The sequence below is a fragment of the Balaenoptera borealis genome (genome assembly GCF_965194805.1).
Source record: "Balaenoptera borealis genome assembly, chromosome: 3".
In the NCBI taxonomy this organism is placed as follows: domain Eukaryota; kingdom Metazoa; phylum Chordata; class Mammalia; order Artiodactyla; family Balaenopteridae; genus Balaenoptera; species Balaenoptera borealis.
Window position 1 is genome coordinate 49,751,503 of NC_138866.1, and position 23,612 is coordinate 49,775,114.

The 23,612-nt window shown below is 41.3% G+C and overlaps 1 pseudogene across 1 annotated transcript in view; it reads right to left on the reverse strand.

The window, feature by feature from the left end:
* Nucleotides 1–2,546: 2,546 nt before the first annotated feature.
* The window catches only part of LOC309625769 (cathepsin Z pseudogene), a 62,019-nt pseudogene continuing 40,953 nt past the window's right edge, over nucleotides 2,547–23,612 (reverse strand). The window contains exon 2 of the transcript XR_014249424.1: nucleotides 2,547–15,697. The product of XR_014249424.1 is annotated as a cathepsin Z pseudogene (transcript). The remainder of the gene's footprint in view (nucleotides 15,698–23,612) is intronic.

The window sequence follows — 23,612 nt, forward strand, 5'->3', positions numbered from 1 at the left end:
ACGTTGGTCTCATTTGAAGCAAATGATCACAAGTTCTCTTTTTTCAATTTCCACCTACTCCTCGTGTAAGCAGGACTACGTTCTCCTCCTACAGGCACCTCATCTTTCTGTGCAGAAATATCCTCTGTTGGTTCCTTAATAAAGACTAACTCTTTGTGACCCTAATGGTGCTACAAAGGTGCTTCCCTTTCTGTGGCTTCTGGGTCATATTTCCGAACGAAAGGAAGACTGCCTCAGAAAATCTGAGATGTATTGTTTCTCAGTTCTTGTCAAGCATGTCGCATAGTTTGTTCCACTGCCAATTTCTTCCTCATAATTCTGACATGTTGGTCCTGAAACACATTCATTTCCCATAACCGAAAGAGCCCGAGTGGCAGGAGTGAGGGAGGGGACTTTACAATTCAAGAGAGAGAAAAATGGAAGCTAGTTATATGAGACTTCATTTATTACAATAGTGAACACAAGAGTTTCCAATGTATTGTTTTGGGTGGTTGTTAGAGTCCAATGTTCTTATTTAGAGCTGAGAGATTATGTTAAGGTCCTTTCTCCCCTCCCCCCGATACATGCACACCAGGCTGCTCACATGCGGGGTTGGGGGGGGCCATCTCAGGAAAGGAAGCAAGAATCAAGTCACACATCTATCACCCAATGGAAAGTGAGCCACTTTATCCACGAAGTAGCTGAAGCAAGAGCATGTAAGCACCCTTTCATCTACAACAGAGCCTGTGCTTGGATCATGAGAAGTCTGACCCACACCAGAAACTCTCAGTACAGTAGGTATTTAAGAAGGCAAAACGCATGCCCTTCCTCTTCTCTAAATTAGTTCTGTGATGCTGGTGGAATGAAAGTCTTCAGCTTTCAATACACATCACTCTGATATAAATAACCACCTCTGAGGGCCTCACACTTGACTTCCTCAGAGCTCAGGTCTTCACTTCCCCCAATGTGTGGTCAAATACACCTGTTCCTCCAAAAAATAGCACACTGACTTCTTCTAAGTAAGTTATCCTCAGATATTTCCAAGGCAAGGTCCTTTACCTAGGGGATCAGTTGCACGCACATGCAAGATGCTCCATCGCATTTCTCCAAAGACACTAACCTACAAATCCAGATAGGCGATTCTGGAAATCAAAGAAAACCTGCCATACACTGTGATCTTTAATCACTGCCTGTGTGTAGGTATAAATAGTTCAGCTGAAAACATACTTGTTCAGACAAGCCTGTGCACACTGCACATGCGCACACGCATGCACACATAATGCCATGTGTCACAAACAGTAGAAAATTCCATGCTTTCAGGATAGGCACCAGTCAAATCCTTACACTGTGAAGCTGAGAATGCAAGTGGCAAAATGAGTGATTTCAGGCCACTTTTGATTATATTTTTGGAGCTTGGCCAGCAGAGCAGATTCCAAGCAAACCAGCTCAGGTGGTTCACCGTGGAATGTGCAGTTCACCAGCCTGAAACCAAGCTCTTTGTCAAGCTAGGGGGATGTTTCTTCTCCTCATCCCAGCTCAAGCTCCAGCTCTATAACATGTTAACTAAATCCCAAGTAATCAGCCTTCCCAAAAATGTGTAAGGAAAAAGGTTTCAAAGAGGAGGGGCAAACAGAACAAAACCGGCTCACATCACGAGCAGCTGGAAGGTCTGCGAACAACCAGACAAGCCCATGCTGAGCACCACTAGTTAACAGACACGACAAGGAGCCGATGCACCGTGCCAGGCCAAGGGGGAGAACAGACTGAGCTCAAACACACTTCTCCCCTATGTGACCCTACACCCATCATCCAGCTGGTCAAGAAAATAGTTTCCCTTAAGCGGGCAGCCTTGCTTGAGGAAGTCATGTCGAAAAACAAAAGCTGACCCTGGGGATGTGTGATAAAGTTCAAACTGGACCCCTTTCTATACTGAGGATGGACTCAGAGCACATAACCTATTTGGGGGCATCTACTCAGATTGAGAGGAGCTGGGGCTTTAGGAGGGAAGAAGCAGCTGTGGTTTTCCTGGCCCGAGAACCCAGATTCAGTGTGCATCAGGCTAGCTTGAAGATTCCAGGGTGGAGTCTTCCTCCTTATTAGACACAAAAGTCCATGAGAACCACACTTTTAAGTTACATAAATACACAGTAAATGAATAACTAGTTATTGACCATTTATATGCATGGCATTTGGGGTGGCAACCACTGATACAGAACATTTGCCCCATTTAAGATCTAACTGAGGCATAAATTAGGGGAAACTATTCCAAAGTAAAAAAAAAAATTTTTTTTTAAATTTTTGACAGTTTCTTAGCTCTTTGATGTTATCACCTGTCTTGAAATTCAAAAAAAAATAAATATTTAAAAATCTAGGCAGCAAATGGTATAATTTTATTCATGCCCTAAGTGTTGGATAATAAATTAGCCTCTGTCTCTCACCCTCATAAATTCCAGACTGATTAAAAAGCCTAATGTGAAAATCAAAATGAGTATTAAAAGGAAACATGAGAGAATATTTTACAATCTTGAGATAGGGAAGGACTTTCTAAGCAAGATATAAAACTCAGAAACCATAAAGAAAAAGATTTATAGCATTGACTGAATAAAAATTTTAAACTTTGTGAACTCAAAGTCAATATAAATAAAGACCAGGAAAAAATATTTACAATAGCTGTAACAAAGAATTAATATCCAGAATAAACAGAACACATACAAACCACCTAATAATTAACATACAAGGAATAGTCATAGGAAATTCACAATTAGCCAGTTTGATAATACTACTCATGACCCAAAAATTTCATTCCTAGATATATACACAACAGAAATGTATGCACATGTATTCTAAAAGACATGCACAAGAATGTTCATAGCATCAATATTTGCTAATAGCTGAAAGGTGGAAAGAACCCAAATGTCCATCAATCAATAAATTGTGGTATATTCACATAGTGGAATATAATAAGCAATGTAAATTAATATATTACAGCTAGGAGCAAGTACATGAATGACATAATGTTGAATGAAGGAAGCTAGACATAAGAGTGCATGTTGTATGATTCCATTTTATGAAGTTCAAAAACAAGCACAACTAATCTATAGGAGGTATATTACAGGATAGTGATTTCTTTGGGGGAGGTGGGAAAAGGTCTGATAATATTCAATTTCTCGACCTGGGTGGTGGTTACAAGAAGAGCTCAGGCTGTGTTAATTCTTTCAGTAGTACACTTATGACTTGTGTACTTTTCTGTATTTTTATACTACAAGAAAATGCTCCCCCAAATCCAAATGGTCAACAGGCATATGAAAAGATGCACAATAAAACTGGTAAATCAGATAAATGCAATTTTAAATGACACGAATTCTTCTGCATGTAATGTTAGCGATTTTTTTTTTTTTAATTGATAATGTTCAGTGTTGATGGGTATTTTGGTGTCTTTGTAAATCAGAACAGAATTTTCGGGGAGAAGCTTTTGTATTATTTACCCCAAATTCAAATGTGCATGCCTTTTGGTCCAGAAATTCTACTTCTAGGAATATATCCTTCACAATATTTATGCATAAGCACACAAATTTGGGTCCAAGTATGTTTGCTGTAATATTGTTTGTGATGCTGAAAAATGGCAAACACCTATGTACCCACAATCAGGAAAGGATGCAGCTGTTAAAGAAAGTGAGGGAAGCCTCTATGTACTAACACAGAAAGAACTCCAGGGTACATTGTTAAGTTAAAAAAAAAAAAAAAAAAAAAGTAAGCCACAGGACAGAACATATTATATGATCTTGTTTATGTATAAATGACCTGAATGTAAACTTTTAAAACAAACAAAATTTAAAACAAGAAAACAAAACTGAAATCTGATGTGGCTCATTTATCTAAATATCTTACAAATCCTATCACAAAAGAAACTTAACTTCTCTCTGGAGATAGAATGCACCGTATAAGAATTCCCTGGAACCGTCTGTCTGTTTCCTGGGACAGATCCTGAGAAGCCTGCACCACGACAGCGAAGAACTGTTTCTTGTTGCACAGACTCCCGGCGGAGCCTCAGTGTCTCAGAAATGCCAGCTCCCACACAGGCCTCAGCAACAGCACATGGACTCTCTCCAGCCCTTTGTGCTTCCCAAGCACTTTTCAATAATTAACTGATCTGCCTAAAGGGCGGGGTGGGTGTGGCTCCCACAGACTCTGCATTCCCGTCAGACGCAGTCCTCTGGAACGCAAAGGCATCCCTTAGCAACGGCTGTTCCTCGGCCCCTGCCCTTCCTCAGCCCCCAAACTCAGGGAGGCGAGGCAGGGCGGGGGGGCTTCAAGGGCAAGTGGGGGGGCCAGAAGGCAACTCTTCTCTGGGAAGAGTTATACTATTCTCTACCCTCCCGGCCCCATCTCCACCTATGGAGGAAGAACATTGCAACACGCAGCAGGAGAAATAACATCTTAGTACTGTCAGTTTCAACTCTGCCATTTTTTGCTCAAGGATCCTACGAACAACAGAAAAATGTATAGATCCTTTCTATTTCTTATTGTACAAATAAATAGCAGGAGCAGTCTCTGTTACCATATTTTCAAACGGCTAGCATCTGGAGCGAAGGTTTCCAGCCTCTGGAATTTAACAAACCATTAAAATTTCACAATTTGGGGGGGAACCCAACAAAGAATTGCTCATTTTTATTTTACCCAAGTACAGACATTTTAAAAAACAACCTGACTCTTGCCACCATAAATGAGTGGGCACCTCAATACCAAAACAATGTGATCATGACAATCTCAGATTTTAAAAGCAGCATTTTAAGTTTAATACATTTAGATCCATGAAAAACACGTATTCCTCATAGACTGGTGAACATTTCCTCACAGAATGGCATCAGTCCCCTTGGAAAGAGTTGACAGAGATTAAATCCTAAATTCCCAACCTGTCTATGCCTGAGAAAGACAAGAAGGCATTTAAAAGAAAATACAGATTCCAGGTTCTCACCCCATATTTACCACATCAGCCTCTCAGTTCTTCAAGAATGGGGCCCTGGTATGTGTATTTCCTTAAAAAAAGGTTTTTTTTTTTTTAACTATGATAAAATTTTCATAATATAAAATTTACCACTTAAACCATATTTATATGTACAATTTAGTGGCACTAATACAGTCACAGCGTTGTGCCATCATCACTACTATCCATTCCTGAAACATTTTTATCATCCCAAACAGAAACTCTGCAAGGGTTTAAAAATAACTCTCCATTTCTCCCTCCCCCTGCCCCGCCCAGCTCCTGGTAATCTCTATTCTACTTTCCAGGTACCGCATATAAATTGAATCATATGATATTTGTCCTTTTGTTATTTTATTTAGCATAATGTTTTCAAGTTCATTTACGTTATAACATGTATTAGAATTTCATTCCTCTTTATGGCTAAACAATATCCATTGTATGTATAAAGCACATTTTCTTTATCCATTCATCTCTTGGTAAAACAGTTGGGTTGTTTGTACTTTTCGGCTACTGTGAATAATGTTGCTACAAACATTGGTATACAAGTTTCTGGTTCAGTGCCTGCTTTCAGTTATTTTGGGTATATACCAAGGAGTGGAATTGCTGGGTCACATGTAATGCTATGTTTAACTTTTTGAAGAACCATTAAACTGGTTTCCACAACAGCACACCTTTTTACATTCCCGTCAGCAATGCACGAGAGTTCCAATTTTTCTACAATTATGTCAACACTTGTTATTTTGTTTGTTTTTTCATTTTGAGTTTTCGTTTGTTTTTTTTGTTTTATTTTGTTTTGTTTTGGGTAATAGCCATCCTAAGGGGTGTGGAGTGATATCTCTTTGTGGTTTTGATTTGCATTTTCCTCATGACTAATGATCTTCATGCATCTTTTCATGTGCTTATTGGCCATATGTATATCTTCTTTGGAGAAATGTCTGTTCAAGTCCTTTGCCCATTTTATTTATTTATTTTTTAAATTTTTAAAAAATTTTATTTATTTATTTATTTTTGGCTGCATTGGGTCTTTGTTTCCATGCGAGGGCTTTCTCTAGTTCGGCAAGCGGGGGCCACTCTTCATTGCGGTGCACGGGCCTCACCATTGTGGCCTCTCCTGTTGCGGAGCACAGGCTCCAGACACGCAGGCTCAGTAATTGTGGCTCACGGGCCTAGTTGCTCCGCGGCATGTGGGATCTTCCCAGACCAGGGCTCGAACCCGTGTCCCCTGCATTGGCAGGCAAATTCTCAACCACTGCGCCACCAGGGAAGCCCCCATTTTATTTTTTTATTTTTTATTTTTTAAAATACAGACACCATTTAATGTGCCCATTTTAAAATTAGGTTTTGTTTTGTTTTTTTGCTGCTGAGTTATAGGAGTTTTTAATATACTCTGAATATTAACTAACTCCTTATCAGACTTGCAAATATTTTTCCCATGCTGTGGGTTGTCTTTTTACTCTCTTCAGAGTGTCCTTCAATGCAATAAAGTTTTTAATTTTGTTGAAGTCCAGTCTGTCTATTTTTTCTTTTCTTGCCTGTGCTTTTGGTGTCATATCCAAGAAATCATAACCAAGTCCAATGTTATGAAGATTTTCTCCTGTATTTTCTTCTAAGAGTTTTATAATTTAGCTCTTAAGTTTAGGTCTTTGTTCCTAAACAAAATGGATTTTTGTATATAGTATAAGGAAAGTGTCCAATTTCTTTCTTTTGCATGTGGATATCTAGTTTTCCCAGTACCATTTGTTGAAAAGATTGTCCTTTCCCTATCGCATGGTCTTGGCACCCTTGTCAAAAATCATTTGATCACATATACAAGGGTTTGTTTCTAGGATCTCTATTCTATCCCACTGGTCTATATGTCCATCCTTATGCCAATACCACACTGCTTTGATTACTGTAGCTTTGTAGTAAGTTTCAGAATCAGAAAGTGTGAGACCTCCAACTCTGTTCTTCTTTTGAAACGTTGTTTTGACTATTCCAGGTCCTTTGAGATTCCATATGAATTTTAAAATAGATTTTTCTATTCTGAAAAAAAAAACTGCTGTTGGGATTTTGAAAGCGATTGCATTGAATGTGTAGAGCAATTTGGGTAGTATTTCCCTCTTAACAATATAAAGTCTTCCAGTACATGAACTCAGGATGTCTTTCCATTTATTTAAGTGTTCTTTAATTTCTTTCAGCAATGTTTTGTAATTTTCAATGTTCAAGTATTTAGCCTCCTTGATTAAAAATGTATTCCTGTGTACTATATTCTTTTTGACACCCTGATAAATGGAATGATTGTCTTAATTTCCATTTCAGATTTTTCATTGCTAGTGTATAGAAATGTAACTGATTTTTTGTGTTATTTTGTAACCTGCAACTGCTACATTTTGTTAATTAACTCTAGCTGTGGTGTGTGTGTGTGTGTGTAATCCTTAGGATTTTTTACATAAAAGATTCTGTCATCTGTGAACAGAGATAATTTTACTCTTTTCTTTCCAATTTGGATGCCTTTTTTCCTATTGCCCAATTTCTCTGGCTAGAACTTCCAATATTATGTTGAAGGAAGCGGACACCCTTCTTTTTTTCCTAATCTTAAGAGAAAACCTCTCAGTCTTTCACCATTGATTATGATATTAGCTGAGGATTTTTCATATATGGCCTTTATAATGTTGAGGAAGTTTCCTTCTGTTTCTAGTTTTGTCATTGAGTGTTGAATTTGTCAAATGGTTTTCTGCATCAATTGAAATGATTCTGTGGGTTTTTTTCTTTATTGTATTAATGTGGTATATTATAGTGATTGATTTTTTTAAATTAATTTATTTATTTTGAAATTTTGAATTCTATTTATTTTTTATACAGTAGGTTCTTATTAGTTATGTTTTATACATATTAGTGTATATATGTCAATCCCAATCTCCCAATTCATCCCACCACCAACACACACCCCCACCCCCACCCCCACCCCAGCCACTTCCCCTCTTGGTGTCCATACGTTTGTTCTTATAGTGATTGACTTTTTTTTTTAATTTACTTATTTTATTTTATTTATTTTTGGCTATGTTGGGTCTTCGTTGCTGTGCGTGGGCTTTCTCTAGTTGCAGCGAGCAGGGGCTACTCTTTGTTGCAGTGCGCAGGCTCCTCATTGTGTTGTCTTCTCTTGTTGCAGAGCACGGGCTCAAGGCATGCGGGCTTCAGTAGTTGCGGCTCGCGGACTCAGTAGTTGTGGCTTGCAGGCTCTAGAGAACAGGCTCAGTAGTTGTGGCGCATGGGCTTAGTTGCTCCATGGCATGTGGCATTTTCCCAAACCAGGGCTCAAACCCATGACCCCCGCATTGGCAGGCGGATTCTTAACCACTGCGCCACCAGGGAAGTCCCTAGTGATTGATTTTTAAATACTGAACTATCCTTGCATTCCATGAGTAAATTCTATTTGGTCATGGTATATAATCCTTTTAATATGAAGCTGAATTTGATTTGCTAGTATTTTTATTTAAATCTATATTCTTAATGGGTCCTGGTCTATAGTTTTCTTTCCTTGTTGTGTCTTTTCCTGGCTTTGGTATCAGGGTAATGCTGGCCTCATAGAATGAGTTAAGAAGTGTTCCCTTCTGTTCAATTTTTGGGAAGATTTTGAGAAAGAGTAGTGTTAATTCTTTAAATTTTTGGTAGAATTCTCCAATAAAACTATCTAGTCCTAGAATGTGTGTTTCTTTTTTTTTTTTTTTTTTAATTGAAGTATAGTTGATTTACAATGTTGTGTTAATTTCTGCTGAACAGCAAAGTGATTCAGTTATACACACATACATTCTTTTTCATATTCTTTTCCATTATGGTTTATCACAGGACATTGAATATAGTTCCCAGTGCTATACAGTAGGACTTTGTTGTTTTGGAATGTGTATTTCTAAACCAACTTCTCCCTCTTCCCTGCTCCCATGTTTCTGATATACAGTTGGGTTTGGGACTAACTACCCCAAATACCCGATTTGAACACTCTTGGATATAACTCTTGATAAACTAGTCACATTATATTTTTTAAAAGAGAGAAAAAGCTTTGGGTAAGAAATGTACTCAAGCTACTCAGCTCCGGAAGTGCCCACAGGAGGGAAAGAGAAGGACAGAGGGGTGAGTGAGCCTCTGAGAACAAGGAGAGCATTGACAGCCTCAGGAGGAACCGGGTGCCTGGTGTACAGCTTCCACCCTTCACCTGAGTGCAGCTGTTTCCACCTAGATAGCTTCTCCCCACAGCTGTACCTGGCCTGTAACCACTAGAGTTCTGGGCAACTATTTAGAATGAGAGATGGTGAAGGGAGGAGGTATTATGTACAAAATGCGACTCACAGGAGTCAGATCACCAGGGGTCAGGTCCCTCTCTGAGCTCTAATGGGCCAAGCGGATGGTGCTGAAGCAGGAAGAGGAAGCTTCCTGGCACAAATTGATTAACGTGAGGTTATTCTCACTAAATGTTTTCTTAATCTTGTGCACAAAGATTATGGACAATGGAAAAGTGTCATAAAACTTGTAATCAGACAGAAAAGCTGTTTTCTGCAGGTCCCTTTGCCTTTTAACCTCAATCTCTCTTCTCCCCACCCCCATCTTTCCTCAGGCACCAGGCTACATTTCCAGTAAAATCTTGCTTGTCCACTTGTGTAGAAAGAGGAGTTAATATTTGAATACTCAACGGACTGGTTCTCCTTGGGAGCAAGTAGCCAAGTAAATATCCAAGCGAGAACAAGGGAAGGAACAAAATGGCACCAAGCCCAAATGAGAAGTGCCTCAGTCACCCTGCAACACCCTGGATGCGCCCAGAGAACAACATCCTCTCTCCAGGTGAGTCATGGCCTCCACACCCAGCAGGGTGTAGACACACTGCACTGAAATAAAATAGTAAGACTAAGTCAAGCAGGTAAAACACTCCCTTGCTATCAATTTGATAAAATGCTCAACCCTGCTTCAAGAATGGAAGACAGAAGGAGCGTTTTCAACAATACCAGGTTTTATATAATCCCACTAAAACTAGGGATCTGCAGTAAGGCTTGAAAATGTGTAGTCCCACAGATATTTCCATCTATAAACACAAAAGTGCATGGAAGCTCTGAAAAAAGGTTTTGTTTTGTTTTAAGGGGAGGGGAACTTCTATAGTACTCTAGACCTTGAATAGATGATAAAAGACAATTTGGAAGATCTGAGTTTCCTCTTCGAAATCCAAGATGTAAATGCACACTTAAACTATTCCTATTTCTACTTTTTTTCCCCCTTTTACCTCATACCCTTGAAATAGAGAAGAGAAAGTGATAATAGCATCCCAGCTATGCAGAACTGGCTCAAGAGACCAAAGGCCTAAAAGAGATTGTAACGTTAGCAAGAAAGCCTGTGATTAAAAGTCACTTAAGACCTAATGCTCAAATATTCTAAGCTACTATTACATCAGAAACATTATTTCTCAAGATGAAAGGACTAGTGAAAAACATTATGGGCCTGCAAAGGTGTAAACTTACCTACAAGGCTGAAGTAGCCTAAGCTCTGATCTTGATGAGCATAGAAGTTCCTCTGCCCTTTTTTATAGGTAGAAAACATCCCAGATAAACTTGCATCAGGTCATTTTATCACTATCATGATGATTATTGTCAATAAACACTTATTAGGCATCCAGTTGCCAGCACTAACCTGACCAGGCCAATTTCAACTTCTTTGAATCATTACTTGGTGAGCATATCCAAGGGCATTTCTTCATCACTGTTCTGGACTTACACTCTTTGCAATTTCTATATAGATATGTGCTGCTTTTGACACAAGCTTTCGTTGTAAGTAGGCACTAAAATACAGGCTTATAATTAGCTCTCTAGGGAGGCAAAAGTGTGTGGTAGAGCAGAGCTCAGCAGGAGAGAAGTCAAGGCAGGTATTGAAGAAACACGGCACGGAAGACGCGTAATACAAAGGTTATTTGAAGTGTGGGCAATACCACTAAAGTAGGGGAAGAAAACAGAGTCCTATCACTGCAGACTTTTCTAGTTATTATTTCCACACATATTAGCACATGGTTCTGAAAGTGTACTTGTGCTTTATCCAACCCCATCCAATCTTGGAAACCTACAGTGGGCTGGAATGTAAGACACATAATCCTGGACAGACCACAGCTCCATGTGGGCAGCATTGTGTCTAATCAAGCCCATGTCTCCAGTCCTGGGGCCAACACCTTTCCCCATGATGGGCTCTTAGTTCCTGTTTCTTTTTTTTTTTTTCTTTTTCTTTCCTTTCCTTCTTTCCTTCCTCCCTTCCTTCCTTCTTTCCTCCCTCCCTCCCTTCCTCCCTCCCTCTTCCTTCTTGAAGTGTGTATTTTAGTCATCCCTTGGCATCTTGAAATTGTCATCTCCTCCCACTACCCCACCATTGATTTCAAGGTGACAAAGGAACTGGTGATATGTCAGAACTGTTTTACCTGTTAAATACATCACAAACCATAGCTGCCAAATCATCTATTGAAGAAAATGTAGGTCACATCATTCACTGTCTGGTGATCACTCTTCTCCAGGTAGATGGTTCGGTGCCGTCATCACGACAGGAAGCAGTCCTGTGCAGGTGCTAAGTCATCCCCCCTCAGACTCTCCCCTGGGAACACTCTTTCAGCCCAGGAGGCATTTTGATGGGTATCTCTCCTCCGTGCTCAGTGCCGTTACCAGGCGTCAGATACTTGAACATCAACCCCCAGTTCTTTCGAACCATGGCAGTACCAACCCAGTGCCCATGATGATGGGATCCCCTCTGGTTACGGCTCATGAGATCATTTCTTTAAGAACTGCTCTTTGGAGATGTCTGCCTTAAACGATGGGGTTCCCAAATGTGCAGTTCTCCTCAATAGCAAGGTTGTAATCGGTACCCTTCCCATCTTTGTAGGTGCTGGTCACTATCATCCAGCCTCGCTCGCCCCATGGTTCGCCCCATGAATCCCGGAAAAGTCAATGCTCCATCCCATCGCTGACACCCCACCCGGCCACGGAAATGATGTGGTTTATGTAGGCCTTGTCATGGTATTCAGCATAGATGCCTCCAGTGTAGTTAGACATCTTTTCTGTTGCCATCGTACCGCCCCTGATGGGACCGTTTGTGTAGATTTCCGCCATCACCTTTTCCCTCCCGGAGACGGAGCCGTAGTCGCCAACTTTCCAAAGGGTGTAGTTCTGGATGACACGGCGCTCTTTGAATTCGGTGCATGTTCCGCACTGGTTAAACTTGTCACACTCTTGGTCCTTGGTCTGGTCGTTGCTGCGGGTCTCGTCGGGGATGCAGCGCGGGCGGGCGTGCTCCCACCCCTGCAGGTGGTCGCCCGCCTCCCAGGAGCCGGCGTTGCCGCCGTCGATGACGTGCTGCGCTGAAGGCCGCACCCCCTTGCGCTTGTTGGGGCTCCGGTCGGCCGTGGCGCTGGTGCCGCCGCCCTGGGGGATGTGCTGGCTCCTGGTGACCCTGGCGTAGTTGACCCCATCCGCGTTGCGCCAGTCCCAGCTCTTGGGCAGATCCGATGGGGACAGGTGCTCATGAGGCCGGGGGTATGTCTTGCGCCCCAACTGGGTCGGCAGCCCGGGCGGAAGTGGAAGCCGGCCTGCGCCGCTCCACCGGCAGCAAGAGCTGCAAGAGCAGCGGCGGTGGCCTGAACGACGCCATGGCTCCCGCGCCGGTGCGATCGGACCCCCAGTTCTTGTTTCTTGAATCTCATCCTTCCAGACCTCCCCAGTTGTTACTTTCTTAGCCATTTGACATCTAAATCTAAGACTAGAAGTGAACTCTAAACCCTCATGTCTCTAAATTTCAAGCGCGCTGCCGTGGTACATAGAACCAGCCTCGATGCAGGAGTAGAAAGGATGCTCGTCGACTTCGGCTGTGCCTGGTCTAAGCTTGGCTTAACCTCAGATAGAGTTCTGGCTGCCTTATTTCCAAAAGGTTCCTGCCTTTCCTGAGAACTCAGAGAGGTAACATCCACACCAGGACTTAGGCACTGGGCCCTACCACCGTCCACCCTTTGTAACTGTTTTTCTCATTTTGTACCAACTCTTCTTGCTGCTCTCCTTCATGTATTTGGAAATTGTCTCTCGCCAGTTTCACTCAGATGACCTACTAAACTGTTTTCTCTGTGCTCAGGTTATTAAAATAGAAGTTACAGTGGACTTGAGTCTTGGTTAAGCTTTAAGTTTGTTGCCATCCGTTCCAGTCTACGCTGGTCTAAGCGATGAACACAGATGTGCCCCTGGAGTACCTAAAGGCTATGCCGAGAAAATAATATGCTCTCCAGGAGCATGTCTTCTTCCCCTAAAATGCATGAGGTTGTGTCTGCACCAAAGATAGAGCAAGGTTTTCAGGGCACGGATCTGATGGGGAGGATGACATTTGTAAAACTGCCTTTAGCACAAACTCACAATTCCATCCAGTTCTCCTCACACCTTGTTTCCTCGTAAAATTAGGCAAATATTAATAGCTGCAGAATTTTGGTAATTACACAGTGTTTCATACTGCATCGTATAACAGTATGATTTCTGAGTTAGCCTGAGTACACTATTGTATTCCCTGCAGAACCCCAGAGCATAAGGGAACATCCGTATGATTTCCAAATGTCAAACAAGTGACAATTTGCCTGGCTCTGCTCTGGAAAGGCTCTTTTGTAAAATCAGTAAATAAACTAGAAAGTATAGAATTCTATATTTACTACAGTAAAGTATAGAATATACTATACCTTAGTATAGTATACTATAGAATTTTGGTAACTATAGAATACACAAAGATAAAATTCAAAAGCTGCTAAAACCTGCTCAGAGGATGTTAAAGTACAGAAAAACAAGTCAACGTCTTTTGTATAATGAAGAAATCGCTGCGTTCGTTACTGATTCCCTCTTCCCAAAAAAAAGCCGCATTTCTAAGTTCAGTGGCAGGAGAGAAAATACTCATCTCTTCCTGTCATTCCCAGAAGTAGTGCTGGAGAAAATATAACCACCCAGGCGTGTCATTACTACACTGAGACGGGTACACCCACAGGTGAAGCGGATCCCCAGCCGGGTGTAAGAGGTAATGAGCAGAGCTCTAGTTTGTAGGGAAGCATAAATCACAGAACTGTTGTACTTCAGAAACTGCTACATTGTAACCAAAGAGCTGATAATTATGTCAATGAACATTCTACCTTCTCTTTACTATACTCATCTGTTTGCTTACAAAACTGAAATTTATAGACGTTCTTCCCAAAGGCCATATATTTCTGAAAAATGCAGAAAGTTTCACTAAAAAGAAAATACTAGTTTGAAGAAAGCATTTTATTTTCATAATGTTTTTGTTAACATGTGTTCATTCATTATCTTTATATGAAATGGGTTATTCAGTTAATTATTTTTATAAAATTAAAATACAGTATATAAGAGGGAAATTGCAGTAAAGAAAGCAAAACTACAAATTGTGGTAAAAGTAGCTGGTGGTGATGGTAAATTTTAGCCCCCTTTCAGCCAACCTTTATCAGGCACCCTATGTGCCAAACAAACACCATGCCAGATGCTTTAGGAATACAGGAAGGCAGTATGACAAATGGTCTATGCCCTCAAGGCATTTTTAGTTTAATTGGAAAGAGCAGTGGTATGTAGATATAGATATAAAAATCAACAATTCTAGGACATGAGCTGTGCAATGGTTAAAAGTACAGACCTGGAACCAGGTCGCCTCAGTTTGAATCCCAGCTCTACCACTCAAGGCCAGGATTAGAGTGAGACACTCACCTTGGGCACAAAATTTACAAGGGTGCCAAAAACTTGGTGATCAAGATAAATAATATTTTAATGCAATATTTAAAAAAATCAAAATTAATACAGAAAACTCGATGCACAAAATAGCAAAAGTTTAAATACAGACAGGCACAAAATGCACAAATAGCAAAAGTTTAAATACAGACAGGCTCCAACAATCCTGTGTCAAGTCATACTGGAGCCCAAAGCAAAAGAAAAAAATGTGTGTTCCTACATAGATGTTTCATTGTATTTTTTAACTGTTATTTTTTTTCTGGAACATTGATGTGGTTGAGGAAATATTGAAAATGAAAAAGTAGGTGTATTAAAAATCACATTCAGTTTCAATATTTTATTTTTACTCAAAATAGAATTTATTCTAATTTTACTTTCCTGGCTTTCAAGGAAGCAAACTCATCACTTACTAGCTTTGTAAACCTGAGTGAGTTTCTTAACCTCTCTGTGCCTTAGTTTTGTCCTCTGTAAAAATGGTAGGGCAAACAGTGCCACCTCACAGGGTTGTTGTGAAGGTTAAAAGAGTTATTATGTTCTAAGCACTTAGAACAGCACCCTGTCCAAATTCTCTCCAAGGTACACCTTTGTTAGCACTGTATCTTTATTATATAGACAACGAAAGTTTTAGAAGATCAGAGATAAGAGATCAGCTCTAGCCGAGATGATTGGTCACTCATTATCTGATATATCACCGCACAGGAACATATGCTCCATGGGGGCTTGCTCACCACCTTATACTCGGGTCTACGATAGGTCAAGCCCACGACAGGCACTTGATACATATTGTTTCATTGGACAGATGACAATCAGAAAGTTCTTCACAAAGAAGATGGAATTTGAGTTGGTTGACCTTCATTAAATGATAGGAATAAAATTGCAGATGATGAGGGAAGGTATGATGATATTAAGTGTGCTGAGTTTGAGTTACTCGCAATATATGCAATTGGAAATATCCATCAGTCATATGGAAATGTGAGGTTAGCACCTGGAAGAAAGAACCAAAATGTAAATTGGGGCATGATTCACATGGTTGTGATAGGAGCATCACATAAGTAGATGCCCTCTCTAGAGGAACAGGTGTGTACAGAGCATAGCAAAGAGCAAAGGGCCAAGATGTGGAGACAATGACTGGATAAGTCTGACGAGGAGCTGGGGAAGACATCTTAGCATTCAGGATGACTCTCAAGAAGTAGGAGCCTCCAAATTGTATAACATCTCCCTGACTCCTAAGACATCTCTGAAATAAGTGAAAATGATCTGGATTAGATCCTTAAAGGTGCTCGCTAAAAATTATTTTGTGTCTTCCAAAAGCTGATGAAAGTTCAAATGAAACATTTAGCAGTTAATAGCGTAGGGAATTCCCTGGCCGTCCACTGGTTAGGACTCCGTGCTCTCACTGCTGGGGGCCTGGGTTCAATCCCTGGTTGGGGAATTAAAATTGAGCCCCCCCCCAAAAAAGCAGTTAATAGAGTATTATTAACATCACATATTTACTTCTAACTACATTCCAGAAAACATATTTACAAGCCATTTATTAGCTCATGGGGGATAAGCTGGCATGATATACACTGCTGGTCACCTGACTAAACCTATCCCTTCCTCTCTTGAGAAAACCCAGATTTGGTCCCCATGGCCAGGTGCCACGGAAAGGGCACCATGAGTCAAGTCCTGAGGCGGTGTTCTCGATTCAATTCTAGCCAATGAGACATGAGAAAAAATCTGCTGGGTGGGGGCATATTTCTGGGAGAAATTCTCTTGCTAATAAGGAGTGACAGGCAAGAAGTAACCATTCCTTCCCTCTGACTCTGGAAATCCTGCTGGGATTTCGTGCTTAGAAGTGCTTCAGCTGTCTTGGGACCATAAAGGAGGAGCCGATGCTTAGAGGGTGGCAGAGAGGAAAGTTGGATAGAACCTAGGTCTCCCATGATGTCACCGAGCCACTGGATTAACCAATTCTAGAACCAACCCATCTCTGGCCTTTTAAATGAAACAATAAATACCCCTATTGTTTAAGTCCATTTGCATCAGAGTTTCTGTGACTCAAAGTCAATCATGGTTATGGGTTTAAGAAGACCTGACCTTCCCTCATCTAGTGATTCATCAATTTTATCAGAATCCAGCTTTCGTATGTGTGGAATGAATTAGACCTGTAAATTCCCAAAAATGTGGATCCTTTGCTTCTTGGAATCAGCATCTATAATGAATAAAAAATTTTAGCATATGCTTGTTTTAAATGTATCAGTAAATTACTAGGCTCACACACCAGCAGAGATACCTCACCTAAGCTGCCTTGCCACCCAAGATTGGAGACTATAATAATTAAGTGGACTCTATTCAGAGAAGCAGCTGGAACAAGGAGCTCAGTAAGATGCTTGATTGTGGATTACATGCTCTTTCATTTGTTACACAAATATTTGTTTCCAGCTGGAGTAGAAGTCCCATATTAATTAGAGCTAGAATTGCTGACTTGATTTACAGAATGTAGACAAGAAACACTCCTCATTCCTTACTCTAAAAAGTTAGAGGGGTAAAGGAGGGAGTGACATTATTCATACCAGAATAGCTTAGAGATGGGGTTGCATCACTTATGAAACTTTAAGGAATCACAGAAGATAGTGACACCAAATACAAAGCCAATTAACCCTTCTATTTGGCAGCTGATAGCATTTCAGCACTTCCGTTTTCTTTCTCCCCTCATTAATTTTAAATGCTATTGACAAGACTTTTCTTTAACCTGTTAATTTGTTTTTATTCCCCTCCCACCCCATGAAATGACTCCTCTCTCCCTTCTACCATTTGAGCAAAGAACAGGTTTCTGTGCTTCCTTGTCTCAAAGGATGCTTGCGGCAGAGCATAAAGCACAAGTTGCCTGCAATATATTTTCCTTCTTGACTTTTGTTTTCAAAAGCTTAAGCCATTGATTAATTTGTGGGGTGCGTGTATGGTAGGGGAGTTGGGGGGACCTGTAAGGGAAACATGAAGAAAGTGGAATGTTCGTCAAACTAAAAGATTCCAGGAGACAGGAGACAAGGACAGAGGTCTATGGGCTCCTCACGCATCAGGGCCCAGAGCCATCTCCATAATAGTGCCCTAAGGAGGTGACCAAATGTTCAAAGGCTCAGCTTTATAATGCACCTAAAGAGGTAGAACTCTAGGCAATAACCTTGCCAAAGGTCCCCAGGCTTCAAGTGCCACAGGGGAAAAAAACAGAGCCAGTAGGTTTGAAGGGACTGTACTTGCCAGGGCAGTGGGTGTCTCAGAGGACACCAATACAGTCCAGGGACTGAAGACCAGAGGGCCTTCCCCTATATCTTGGCACTATGAGACCCGGGGCTTCCAAACAACCCTTGGGGGTGAGGGGGCTCTGGGGGCAGTCAGGTATGCCTGTGGATACATTTCCTTTTTGCTATGTAGGAAAAGGTGAGGTTGAAATTAAGTTGATTTAAATACATGAAAAAACTCAGTATCCCTTGCCACCTAGGTCTGTGGCCTGGGAGTCACACCTGCAAACATTGACTATTTAGGGCCCTTACTCAGTGAAATTCCTCTCTACATTAAGTTAGTTGTGTCCACTTTGGTAACATGCCAGCAACCCTTGACTCTAGACTTGTCTTAAAATCTCTAAGTACAGCGACTCCCCTGTGGAGGGGCACAGCACACGTGGTGCCAGACCATTCTAGATAGAGACCAGCTAGCAGCACCAGACACGCCTCTTTGCATTTGAGGACCGGAACATCAGATGGCCCAATCTAATGCTTGATGGCAAGCAACAGAAGACAGCTGTGCTCACTTTTTCTCAGCTGGAGTGTATTGGGAGGATATTGAAGAGTTCATAGGATGAATGGGAGGGCTGGAGGCCAAGGCTCAGGAAACGGGCTGGACACCAAGAGAGGATGGGCAGTAGGGACCACAGCCAAGGTCATGCCACAGGACTGTCTGCCCCTGCTAGTACTCCACTGCTGCCCGCAGCACGACATCATCGCCACAAGTGGTTTCTGAACGATCTTTGAATCTTTGCTTCACTCCCTTGATATTCAAAGTCCCAGAGAGGAGGGTCTGACTGGCTGAGACTGGTTCCTTCCCCGAATGTCTGGGGTAGGGAGGGGGGGATCACCCTTGATACAGGGCGGAGCACTGCACCTTGACACACAATGTGGCGTTGCCTCCAGATGGAAAGGGGGACGCTGAGCAGAAAAGAAACTAGCCCAAGGGCCACTACATTCCCAGCCACTTAGGGAGAGCAAAAGGGTGTGAAAGTTTTGAAAGCTCCAGCTTTAAATGAACTACCTTGGAAATATATTTGCCTTATTTCCTGGAATCAAGCCCTGTAAAAGCTTTACGCAGGCTCGTAATTTCACTCCCGGATCAACTTGCAACCCATGACCCAGATTGCTGCCCTGTACTTGGCCCTGGATCGCTTCTCCTGTTGATCTTAGATTACTATAGCAATTCCCCGGCTCAGGGACAGAGAGACCTGCCAAGCACCCACATTCAGAACAACATTTTCACTTTATCTCTCCCCTCTTACCTCTACCCTGATGCACATGAGTCCTGTTGGCTACCTGGTAAAGTTACGAGGGAAGATAAGCTTAAGGACTATAGAATTAGAAAGTATTTTCATCTCCCTACTTAGAGGCAGAACTAAATTCTCAGAAAAATAGGAATATGGCCTGATTTTTAAGCTCTTCAGAGGCAGGAAAACACTATCCTCGATACATCCAACAGTAAATAAGACACAAACTGTGTTTGAAGATTCAGGAGAAAACAGAAAACACTTGATAAAAACGGGAAGGAAGGGAGGGGAGGGATAAATTAGGAGATTGGGATTAACATATACACACTACTCTATATAAAATAGATAACCAGCAAGGACCCACTGTATAGCACAAGGAACTATACTCAATATTTTGTAACAATCTATAAGGGAAGAGAGTCTGAAGAAGAATATATATTTATAACTGAATTGCTGTGCTGTACACCTGAAACTAACACGATATTGTAAATCAACTCTACTTCAATTTAAAAAACAAAACAAAACAAAAAAACGGGAAGGAAGATGCACACGCACAAGAGGAAGAGTCTGTCCAAGGGGTCACGTCAACGGCTGGGGACATAGCATCCCCACATCTATGATTGCTCCTGGCTGCTTCGCCAGCTTTGGACTGGTGGAAGTAGTGAGTAGACAAAGCCTCTGTTAGAGGTCGAGACCTCTCACATCTGTCAGTGCTGGAGGGCAAAAGCCTCAGGATCTGTGTCTGACCAAAGAATCTCCTTTTTTCAACCTTTTTTCAAGAGGTTCATTATGATGTGAGAGGGGAACACACCCTCTGGAAAGGGAAAAACTAAGTGAGGTCTAAGGGCACTGTTCAAAACTACAGCTATGCTACACACCTACAGTGAGCGCTACAAAGTCTTAGAAAGTATTTATAAGCCGTGAATACCAATGCTTAACGGATGCTAATTCATTAATTTTCTTTTAAAAAGAAAAGCTGGGAAATTTTAAGTGAAGGCAAAATCTTTCCAATGCTTCCTGTTCCAATTTTCCTTAACTTTTTCACTCGGTTCACTCCGTATGTGAGGGTCTTGTGTTGTCAGCTGGGCCGAAGGGAGGGCTAAGTCACCCCAGGCTGTGCTTCCCTCCACCTTCCCCAACCTGTGTGTAACTGAGTGTGCCTATTCGCAGGGCCTTGAGAGCCGCAGCACCAGCGGCCTCAGAGTTGCCCACTGGCCAACAGTGAACAGGTTCTAGCCAGCCCTCCCTCAGGTTTGGACAGCTGCTTTGTACCCAGCCCTGAGGTGGGGTGGGAAGCCCGGACAAGACGAGGCAAGCTTTTGCCGAGTTCTGTGGATGCATGGGGGCAGGGAGCCTGCTCTGGGCTCACTCCACGTTAGGCTCCCAAGTGGGAAACCCAGGGCAAAGGTAGAGTCCTGAAGGAAAACAGAGCAAATTTGAAAATTCTAAGGGCTCCACTGAGACACAGAAGCCTGTATGTCCTCTCCGCTCCCTTTCCTCATGGCTGATCATTCTGCTAAAGGAGATTCTGCCTCATGCGACAGCAAGTATGTTAAAACGGAGGAGGAAAGTGAAACGACGTGCGGCTGATTTTTCATCCCAGGTGAAACCAAAGTATATAGCAATTATAAATATTATATAAAATATAAATAAAATATCTAATATTGAAGTTCCTCACAGCATTTTCTTAAATATGATTGACAAGGGCTGAAGGTCATGGAATGAGGTTTTTGTGTGACTCACATTTATTTCTTTCCATTTCTTAGCTGTCACACTCATCCCACAATAAAAGGCTTTCTAGCCTATTATTACTTCAGGAACACTAACATTTCTCAGGGGACCTCCCTACCCCAAGGAGTTTTTACTCCATCTCCAAAGAAGATAGAACAATCTCAAAGAGTGAGTCAATTTATGGGGTTAGTTAAGACATAAATTACTCAGCCATCAATCAGATCTACGTAGATTTGCTGTATTAGACCAAGGTGCACATCTGAGGGCAAGCCTTCAGCTGGTCAGAAATTCCCAGGGTGAGTTTTACAAGCAGCGCTGGGACCCTCATGCTTCCATGGCTTTTGTTATAAGTTGTTGTCTCTTGATCATGATGTTACGAGGTTCAGAAGGAAGTGAAAAATGACTTTGATTCCAAAATGGAAATGTAATCTATGAGTTCAACAAGATCTAGGTACCCTACATATTTTAATTTATAAAGATGCTCCCAAACTTTACCAGCGTTCCCTTCCTGCTCAGCAGATCACCCAGCCTCCTGCTTCATAAAGAAGGGAAAGGGCATCAGAACTGATATCTCCCTCCATTTCTCTCCTTTCTACTTCCTAACTTGCATTTTCACTCACCTCCTTCCTTCTAGCTGAAGGAATGTGTACCCCCCTCCAAGACCCACATGGTGATTCTGAGAGTATCCCCACCACCTGGAAACCTCAAACCGTCAACAGACCCATCCTCTTCCTTCTTCATTTTCTCCCTTGACAGTAATTCCTCCTCTCCCTCTTCTCCCTGAGAAACGTGGTCAACGCTCTCCATCCTAAAACACCTCTCAGTACTACTTCTCACCTCCTCTCTGCCAATCTCCTTGAATCCACTGTCTTCCTGTCTCTTCACCTGCCACTCATACCACACTGATTGCCCTTAATACTAGCTTTTATCCCACTTACACTTTCTCCTTTGGATGTTTACATCTATTCTCATGGAGTCACATATTACTTAAAAACTGATAATTCCAAAGATCTACCTTTAGCCTTGAACTCTTGTCTGAGTTCCAAACCATTTCTAACTGCATACCGGTCATATCCACCTGGGTGTACCAGAGGCACCTAAATAAATAAGTCTAAATCCAAACTCATCCACTGTCTCATCTCTTCTCAAACCCACACCCCCAGAAAATGCCTGAATTTTATCTACCTGAGTTATTTTCAAATATCAGAAATTCTAGTACTTCCCTGATGGTCCAGTGGCTAAGATGCTGCGCCCCCCATGCAGGGGGCCCAGGTTCGATCCCTGGTCAGGGAACTAGATCCCACATGCCGCAACGAAGATCCCGCATGAGGCAACGAAGATCCCACGTGCCACAACTAAGACCCGGCACTGCCAAATAAATAAATAAATATTTTTTTTAAAAAAGAAAGAAATTCTATAAACAAGAAAAGACTACATATGTTAAATAATCCCAAAGATGTAGAGGAATACGGGGGAAATCTGTGACACCCATAAAAACAAACAAGCAAAACACTAAAGAATAACCTAAAAGATTATTGAATAAAGAAACCCCCAGATTGACATATATACACTAATTTGTATAAAATAGATAACTAATAATAACCTACTGTATAAAAAAATAAAATATATATATACTACCGTAGTAAAAAAAAATTTAATAGCAATTCATATGCACATTATTGTGGTATTACTTGCATTTCCGTATCTGATTCTTTCTGGAGGAGTTTGAAGGTTAACTTGAGAGTTTAAATTTTATTGATAGATTTCCTTTATGCTATAAAGGCAATACTTTGTGTGTTTATGCTTTGATGCAATCTGGAATAAAATGAAGTAATTTTAAGCTCCCAAAAATAAAAAATAAAATACATGAATTACAAAAAAAAAAAAAGAAACCCCCAAAGGAGTATGGACAAATATATTAAAATAGTGAATTAATATGGTATCTTAGAGACAACTGGTGAAGATGAGACATCTAATAATTAAGAAGTCATTAACTGATGGTACTTGCTTGGATTTAATTTGCTTAGGCCTACCATTTCCAATTGAAAAGATCAAAGGACATCATTACCTGGAATATGGTATTACTGTTGTCAAAGTGGATTTGCCTGCTGAATCTGCCCAACACAGCAGGAGCATGTGCTTCTAGAAGAAAAGTAAATGTGATTTGTAGCTTTCCATGCTCACTTATGGTAAGAGCAGACACCATAGTAAGCAAGCCCTAGAAGTACTAGGGGGAAAAGCCAGCAGGAGAAGATGGGTGTCAAAAATCTTCACTTACTCCATGTGCAAACAAAGTTACACACGTCACAAATGACAGTCACTTTCTACAAGTGACTTCAAGATATAAGAGAACTGGATTCTAATCAATATTCACCAGTCCCCAGCTCTAACGTGTATATTATTCAATGACCTTTGGCAAATGATTTAAATTTTCTGAGATGATTTCCAGACCTAAAAAAGGATTGTCACACAGTTGCAAATCACTCGACAAAATCAAGCTCAAGCTCAAGCAAGATAGTTAAGTGTTTGAAATTCACAGTCCTGCCAACTGGCTTGTAGAATGTTCAAATATAACTTTCCAGTTGCCAAAAAATGGAATCATGTTAGCTTACATTTCTAGGAAATGTCAGATGAGGCAATTTGGAAAATCCACCTG